The sequence below is a fragment of the Salmo salar genome, chromosome 04 (genome assembly GCF_965601325.2).
Source record: "Salmo salar chromosome 04, fSalSal1, whole genome shotgun sequence".
NCBI lineage: Eukaryota > Metazoa > Chordata > Actinopteri > Salmoniformes > Salmonidae > Salmo > Salmo salar.
In genome coordinates, this window is record NC_138294.1 from 30,322,788 (window position 1) to 30,331,796 (window position 9,009).

At 45.6% G+C, this 9,009-nt stretch overlaps 1 protein-coding gene across 1 annotated transcript in view; it reads left to right on the forward strand.

Annotated features, from left to right (window-relative positions):
- The window catches only part of LOC106602686 (cyclin-dependent kinase 2-associated protein 2), a 299,328-nt gene that overhangs the window by 171,489 nt on the left and 118,830 nt on the right, over window positions 1–9,009 (forward strand). The window lies entirely within an intron of this gene.

Here is a 9,009-nt window from a genome sequence, read left to right on the forward strand (position 1 = left end):
GACAAATCAAATCAAATCAAATTTATTTTTATATAGCCCTTCGTACATCAGCTGATATTCTCAAAGTGCTGTACAGAAACCCAGCCTAAAACCCCAAACAGCAAGCAAAGCATGTGAAAGAAGCACGGTGGCTAGGAAAAACTCCCTAGGAAAAACTCCCTAGAAAGGCCAAAAACCTAGGAAGAAACCTAGAGAGGAACCAGGCTATGAGGGGTGGCCAGTCCTCTTCTGGCTGTGCAGGGTGGATATTATAACAGAACATGGTCAAAATGTTAAAATGTTAAAATGTTCATAAATGACCAGCATGGTCAAATAATAATAATCATAGTAGTTGTCGAGGGTGCAACAAGCACGTCCGGTGAACAGGTCAGGGTTCCATAGCCGCAGGCAGAACAGTTGAAACTGGAGCAGCAGCACGGCCAGGTGGACTGGGGACAGCAAGGAGTCATCATACCAGGTAGTCCTGAGGCATGGTCCTAGGGCTCAGGTCCTCTGAGAGAAAGACAGAAAGAGAGAAAGAGAGAATTAGAGAGAGCATATTTAAATACACACAGGACACCGGATAAGACAAGAGAAATACTCCAGATGTAACAGACTGACCCTAGCCCCCCGACACATAAACTACTGCAGCATAAATACTGGAGGCTGAGACAGGAGGGATCAGAAGACACTGTGGCCCCATCCGATGATACCCCCGGACAGGGCCAAACAGGCAGGATATAACCCCACCCACTTTGCCAAAGCACAGCCCCCACACCACTAGAGGGATGTCTCCAACCACCAACTTACCGTCCTAAGACAAGGCCGAGTATAGCCCACAACGATCTCCGCCATGGCACAACCCAAGGGGGGGGGGGCGCCAACCCAGACAGGAAGACCACGTCAGTGACTCAACCCACTCAAGTGACGCACCCCTCCCATGGACGGCATGGAAGAACACCAGTAGGCCAGTGACTCAGCCCCTGTAAAAGGGTTAGAGGCAGAGAATCCCAGTGGAAAGAGGGGAACCGGCAAGGCAGAGACAGCTCCAGCCTTTCCGTTCACCTTCACACTCCTGGGCCAGACTATACTTAATCATAGGACCTACTGAAGAGATAAGTCTTCAGTAAAGACTTAAAGGTTGAGACTGAGTCTGCGTCTCTCACATTGGTAGGCAGACCATTCCATAAAAATGGAGCTCTATAGGAGAAAGCCCTACCTCCAGCCGTTTGCTTAGAAATTCTAGGGACAATTAGGAGGCCTGCGTCTTGTGACCGTAGCGTACGTGTAGGTATGTACGGCAGGACCAAATCGGAAAGATAGGTAGGAGCAAGCCCATGTAATGCTTTGTAGGTTAGCAGTAAAACCTTGAAATCAGCCCTTGCCTTAACAGGAAGCCAGTGTAGGGAGGCTAACACTGGAGTAATATGATCAAATTTTTTGGTTCTAGTCAGGATTCTAGCAGCCGTATTTAGCACTAACTGAAGTTTATTTAGTGCTTTATCCGGGTAGCCGGAAAGTAGAGCATTGCAGTAGTCCAGCCTAGAAGTAACAAAAGCATGGATTAATTTTTCTGCGTCATTTTTGGACAGAAAATTTCTGATTTTTGCAATGTTACGTAGATGGAAAAAAGCTGTCCTTGAAACAGTCTTGATATGTTCTTCAAAAGAGAGATCAGGGTCCAGAGTAACGCCGAGGTCCTTCACAGTTTTATTTGAGACGACTGTACAACCATCCAGATTAATTGTCAGATTCAACAGAAGATCTCTTTGTTTCTTGGGACCTAGAACAAGCATCTCTGTTTTGTCCGAGTTTAAAAGTAGAAAGTTTGCAGCCATCCACTTCTTTATGTCAGAAACACAGGCTTCTAGCGAGGGCAATTTTGGGGCTTCACCATGTTTCATTGAAATGTACAGCTGTGTGTCGTCCGCATAGCAGTGAAATTTAACATTATGTTTTCGAATGACATCCCCAAGAGGTAAAATATATAGTGAAAACAATAGTGGTCCTAAAACGGAACCTTGAGGAACACCGAAATTTACAATTGATTTGTCAGAGGACAAACCATTCACAGAGACAAACTGATATCTTTCCGACAGATAAGATCTAAACCAGGCCAGAACTTGTCCATGTAGACCAATTTGGGTTTCCAATCTCTCCAAAAGAATGTGGTGATCGATGGTATCAAAAGCGGCACTAAGATCTAGGAGCACGAGGACAGATGCAGAGCCTCGGTCTGACGTCATTAAAAGGTCATTTACCACCTTCACAAGTGCAGTCTCAGTGCTATGATGGGGTCTAAAACCAGACTGAAGCGTTTCGTATACATTGTTTGTCTTCAGGAAGGCAGTCAGTTGCTGTGCAACAGCTTTTTCTAAAATTTTGGAGAGGAATGGAAGATTCGATATAGGCCGATAGTTTTTTATAATTTCTGGATCAAGATTCGGCTTTTTCAAGAGAGGCTTTATTACTGCCACTTTTAGTGAGCTTGGTACACATCCGGTGGATAGAGAGCCGTTTATTATGTTCAACATAGGAGGGCCAAGCACAGGAAGCAGCTCTTTCAGTAGTTTAGTTGGAATAGGGTCCAGTATGCAGCTTGAGGGTTTGGAGGCCATGATTATTTTCATCATTGCGTCAAGAGATATAGTACTAAAACACTTTAGTATCTCCCTTGATCCTAGGTCCTGGCAGAGTTGTGCAGACTCAGGACAATGGAGCTTTGGAGAAATACCCAGATTTAAAGAGGAGTCTGTAATTTGCTTTCTAATGATCATGATCTTTTCCTCAAAGAAGTTCATAAATTTATTACTGCTGAAGTGAAAGCCATCCTCCATTTGCGAAGGCTGCTTTTTAGTTAGCTTTGCGACAGTATCAAAAAGAAATTTCGGATTGTTCTTATTTTCTTCAATTAAGTTGGAAAAATAGGATGATCGAGCAGCAGTAAGGGCTCTTCGATACTGCACGGTACTGTCTTTCCAAGCTAGTCGGAAGACTTCCAGTTTGGTGTGGCGCCATTTCCGTTCCAATTTTCTGGAAGCTTGCTTCAGAGCTCGTGTATTTTCTGTATACCAGGGAGCTAGTTTCTTATGACAGATGTTTTTAGTTTTTAGGGGTGCAACTGCATCTAGGGTATTGCGCAAGGTTAAATTGAGTTCCTCGGTTAGGTGGTTAACTGATTTTTGTCCTCTGACGTCCTTGGGTAGGCAGAGGCAGTCTGGAAGGGCATCAAGGAATCTTTGGGTTGTCTGAGAATTTATAGCACGACTTTTAATGCTCCTTGGTTGGGGTCTGAGCAGATTATTTGTTGCAATTGCAAACGTAATAAAATGGTGGTCCGATAGTCCAGGATTATGAGGAAAAACATTTAGATCCACAACATTTATTCCATGGGACAAAACTAGGTCCAGAGTATGACTGTGGCAGTGAGTAGGTCCAGAGACATGTTGGACAAAACCCACTGAGTCGATGATGGCTCCGAAAGCCTTTTGGAGTGGGTCTGTGGACTTTTCCATGTGAATGTTAAAGTCACCAAAAATTAGAATATTATCTGCTATGACTACAAGATCCGATAGGAATTCAGGGAACTCAGTGAGGAACACTGCATATGGCCCAGGAGGCCTATAAACAGTAGCTATAAAAAGTGAGTGAGTAGGCTGCATAGATTTCATGACTAGAAGCTCAAAAGACGAAAACGTCATTGTTGTTTTTTTTTTTGTAAATTGAAATTTGCTATCGTAAATGTTAGCAACACCTCCGCCTTTGCCGGATGCACGGGGGGTATGGTCACTAATGTAACCTGGGGGTGAGGCCTCATTTAACACAGTAAATTCATCAAGCTTAAGCCATGTTTCAGTCAGGCCAATCACATCAAGATTATTATCAGTGATTAGTTCATTGACTATAACTGCCTTGGAAGTGAGGGATCTAACATTAAGTAACCCAATTTTGAGATGTGAGGTATCACAATCTCTTTCAATAATGGCAGGAATGGAGGAGGTCTTTATACTAGTGAGATTGCTAAAGCGAACACCGCCATTTTTAATTTTGCCCAACCTAGATCGAGGCACAGACACGGTCTCAATGGGGAAAGCTGAGCTGACTACGCTGACTGTGCTAGTGGCAGACTCCACTAAGCTGGCAGGCTGGCTAACAGAGCGAGAGTCGAAAACAGCAGGTCGAGGGACAAGGTAGCACGTCCGGTTAACAGGTCAGGGTTCCATAGCCGCAGGCAGAACAGTTGAAATGGAGCAGCAGCATGACCAGGTGGACTCTGGACAGCCAGGAGTCATCAGGCCAGGAAGTCCTGAGGCGTTGTCCTAGGGCTCAGGTCCTCCAGGAGGGAGAGAGAGAGAATTAGAGGGAGCATACTTAAATTCATACAGGACACCATATAAGACAGGAGAATTACACCAGACATAACAGACTGACCCTAGCCCCCCGGCATATAGACTATTGCATCATAGATACTGGAGGCTGAGATAAGGGGGGTTCAGGGGACACTGTGGCCCCGTCCTACAATACCCCCGGACAGGGCCAACCAGGCAGGGTATAACTCCACCCACTTTGCCAAAGCACAGCCCCCACACAACTAGAGGGATATCAACAGACCACCAACTTACTACCCTGAGACAAGGCTGAGTACAGCCCGTGAAGATCTTCTCCACCGCAAGAGCCCGAGGGGGTGCTCCAGTGCCTTGCCATTCACCTTCGCACCCCTGGGCCAGACTACACTCAATCATAGGACCTACTGAAGAGATGAGTCTTCAGTAGACTCAAAGGTCAAGACCGAATCTGCGTCTCTCACATGGATAGGCAGATCATTCCATAAAAAATGTAGCTCTATAGGAGAAAGCCCTGCCTCGAGCTGATTGCTTAGAGATTTTAGGGACAATAAGCATCTTGTGATCGTAGTGTGCATACATGTATGTTTGGCAGGACCAAATCGGAGAAATAGGTAGGAGCAAGTCCATGTAAGGCTTGTACAATTCATTTGGAAAGTATTCAGACCCCTTGACTTGTTCCACATTGTTAAGTTACAGGTATTCTAAAACTGATTAAATAAAACATTTTCCTCATTAATCTACACACATTACCCCATAATGACATTAAGTAGCAAAAACAGGTTTTTAAAAATATTTCTAGAAACCTGTTTTTGCTACTGTATGTCATTATGGGGTAATGTGTGTAGATTAATGAGGAAAATGTTTTATTTAATCAATTTTAGAATGTCTGTAACTTAACAATGTGGAACAAGTATGTATGGCAGGACCATAAGTATTCAAATCTTTGCTATGAGACTCAAAATTGAGCTCAAGTGCATCCTGTTTCCATTGATCACCCTTGAGATGTTTCTACAACTTGATTGAAGTTCACCTGGGATAAATTCAATTGATTGGACATGATTTGGAAAGGCACAAGCCTGTCTATATGAGGTCCCACAGTTCACAGTGCATGTCACAGTAAAACCAAACAAAGAGGTCAAAGGAATAGTACGTAGAGCTCCAAGACAGGATTGTGTCGAGGTCTGAGGAAGGGTACCAAAACAATCCCGCAACATTGAAGGTCCACAAGAACACAGTGGCCTCCATCATTCTTAAATAGAAGAAGTTTGAAACCATCAAGACTCTTCCTAGAGCTGGCCGCTCAGCCAAACTGAACAATCAGGGGAGAAGGGCCTTGGTCAGGGAGGTGGTCACCAATGGTCACTCTGACAGAGCTCTAGAGTTCTTCTGTGGAGTTGTGAGAACCTTCCAGAAGGACAACCATCTCTGCAGCACTCAACCAATTAGGCCTTTCTGGTAGAGTGGCCAGACAAATCAAATCAAATTTTATTAGTCACATGCGCCGAATACAACAGGTGTAGACCTTACAGTGAAATGCTTATTTATGAGCCCCTAACCAACAGTGCAGTTTCCCCAAAAAATATAAATAAGATTAAGAGATAAATGTAACAAGTAATTAAAGAGCAGCAGTAAAAAATAACATAAATAGGGGGTTGCCGGTACAGAGTCAATGTGTGGGGGCACCGGTTAGTTGAGGTAGTATGTACATGTAGGTAGAGTTTATTTAAGCGACTATGCATAGATGCAAGCAGCGAGTGCCAGTGTTATGGGTTCGGGGGTGGGTGGGGGAGCAATGCAAATAGTCTGGGTAGCCATTTGACTAGATGTTCAGGAGTCTTATGGCTTGGGGGTAGAAGCTGTTCAGAAGCCTCTTGGACCTAAACTTGGTGCTTCGGTACCGTTTGCCATGCGGTAGCAGAGAGAACAGTCTATGACTGGGTGGCTGGAGTCTTTGACAATTTTTAGGGCCTTCCTCTAACACCGCCTGCTATGGAGGTCTTGGATGGCTGGAAGCTTGGCCCCAGTGATGTACTGGGCTGTTCGCACTACCCTCTGTAGTGCCTTGCGGTCGGAGGCCGAGCATTTGCCATACCAGGCAGTGATGCAACCAGTCAGGATGCTCTCGATGGTGCAGCTGTAGAACTTTTTGAGAATCTGAGGACCCATGCCACATCTTTTCAGTCTCCTGAGGGAGAATAGATTTTGTCGTGCCCTCTTCACAACAGTCTTGGTGTGCTTGGACCATGTTAGTTTGTTGGTGATGTGGACACCAAGGAAATTGAAGCTCTCAACCTGCTCTTCTGCAGCGCTGTCGATGAGAATGGGGGCGTGCTCGGTCCTCTTTTTCCTGTAGTCCACAATCATCTCCTTTGTATTGATCACGTTGAGGGAGAGGTTGTTGTCCTATGGCCTAACGCAGCTCTGACCAGGTCTCTGACCTCCTCCCTGTAGGCCGTTTCATTGTTGTCGGTGATCAGGCCTACCACTGTTGTGTCATCGGCAAATTTAATGATGGTGTTGGAGTCGTGCCTGGCCGTGCAGTCATGAGTAAACAGGGAATACAGGAGGGGGCTGAGCATTCACCACTAAGGGGCCCCTGTGTTGAGGATCAGCGTGGCGGATGTGTTGTTACCAACCGTACCACATGGAGGCAGCCCGACAGGAAGTCCAGGATCCAGTTGCAGAGGGAGGTGTTTAGTCCCAGGGTCCTTAGCTTATTGATGAGCTTTCAGGGCACTATGGTGTTGAACGCTGAGCTGTAGTCAATGAATAGCATTCTCACATAGGTTTTCCCTTTGTCCAGGTGGGAAAGGGCAGCGTGGAGTGCAATAGAGAATGCGTCATCTGTGTATCTGTTGGGGCGGTATGCAAATTGGAGTGGGTCTAGGGTTTCTGGAATGATGGTGTTGATGTGAGCCATGACCAGCCTTTCAAAGCACTTCATGGTGACAGACGTGAGTGCTACCGGTCGGTAGTCATTTAGGCAGGTTACCTAAGTGTTCTTGGGCACAGGTACTATGGTACTATGGTCTGCTTAAAACATGTTGGTATTACAGACTCGGACCGGGAGAGGTTGAAAATGTCAGTGAAGACAATTGCTAGTTGGTCATTGCATGCTCGCAGTACACGTCCTGGAAATCCGTCTGGCCCTGCGGCCTTGTGAATGTTGACCTGTCTAAAGGTCTTACTCACATTGGCCGTGGAGAGCGTGACCACACAGTCTTCCGGTACAGCTGGTGCTCTCATGCATGTTTCAGTGTTATTTGCCTCGAAGCGAGCATAGAAGTAGTTTAGCTCGTCTGGTAGGCTTGTGTCACTGGGCAGCTCTCGGCTGTGCTTCCCTTGTAGGCTGTAATGGTTTGCAAGCCCTGCCACATCTGACGAGCGTCAGAGCCGGTGTAGTACAACTCGATCTTAGTCCTGTATTGACGCTTTGCCTGTTTGATGGTTTGTCGGAGGGCATAGCGGGATTTCTTATAAGCTTCCGGGTTAGAGTCCCGCTCCTTGAAAGCGGCAGCTCTAGCCTTTAGCTCAGTGCGGATGCTTTTTGTAATCCATGGTTTCTGGTTGCGGTATGTACATACGTTCACTGTGGGGACGACATAATCGATGCACTTATTGATGAAGCCAATAACTGATGTGGTGTACTCCTCAATGCCATTGGAGGAATCCCAGAACATATTCCAGTCTGTGCTAGCAAAACAGTCCTGTAGCTTAGCATCTGCTTCATCTGACCACTTTTATATTGATCTATTCACTGGTGCTTCCTGCTTTCATTTTTGCTTGTAAGCAGGAATCAGGAGGATGGAATTATGGTCAGATTTGCCAAACTGAGGGTGAGGGAGAGCTTTGTATGCATCTCTGTGTGTGGAGTATAGGTGGTCCAGAGTTCTTTTCACTCTGGTTGCACATTTAACATGCTGATAGAAATTTGGTAAAACTGATTTAAGTTTCTCTGCATTAAAGTCCCCGGCTACTAGGAGCGCCGCCTCTGGGTGAGCATTTTCTTGTTTGCTTACGGCGGAATACAGCTCATTCAATGCTATCTTAGTGCCAACCTCTGGCTGAGGTGGTATGTAAACAGGTACGAAGAATACAGATGAGAACTCACTCGGTAGGTATTGTGGTCTACAGCTTATCATGAGATACTCTACCTCAGGCGAGCAATAGCTCGAGACTTCCTTAGATATAGTGCACCAGCTGTTATTTACAAAAATACATAGTCCGCCGCCCCTTGTCTTACCAGACGCTGCTGTTCTATCCTGCCAGTACATCGTATAACCAGTCAGCTGTATGTTGATATTGTTGTCGTTCAGCCACAACTCCGTGAATCATAAGATGTTACAGTTTTTAATGTCCCGTTAGTAGTTTAATCTTCCCCATAACTCGTCAATTTTATTGTCCAAAGATTGTATGTTTGCTAGCAGAATTGAGGGAAGTATTTGATCACCTCCTACTTCTCAGAAGGCAGCCCGCTCTCCAGCCTCTTTCTCCGCCTCCTCTTCACGCAAATCACGGGGGTCAGGGCCTGTTCCCGAGGGAGCCATATATCCTCCACATTGGGCTCATCAGAGTTGTGAAAGAAGAAAAAGGATTCTGCTAGTCCGTGCTGAGTAATCGCAGTCCTGATGTCTAGAAGTTATTTTCGGTCATAAGAGAGGGTAGTGGCAACATTATGTACAAA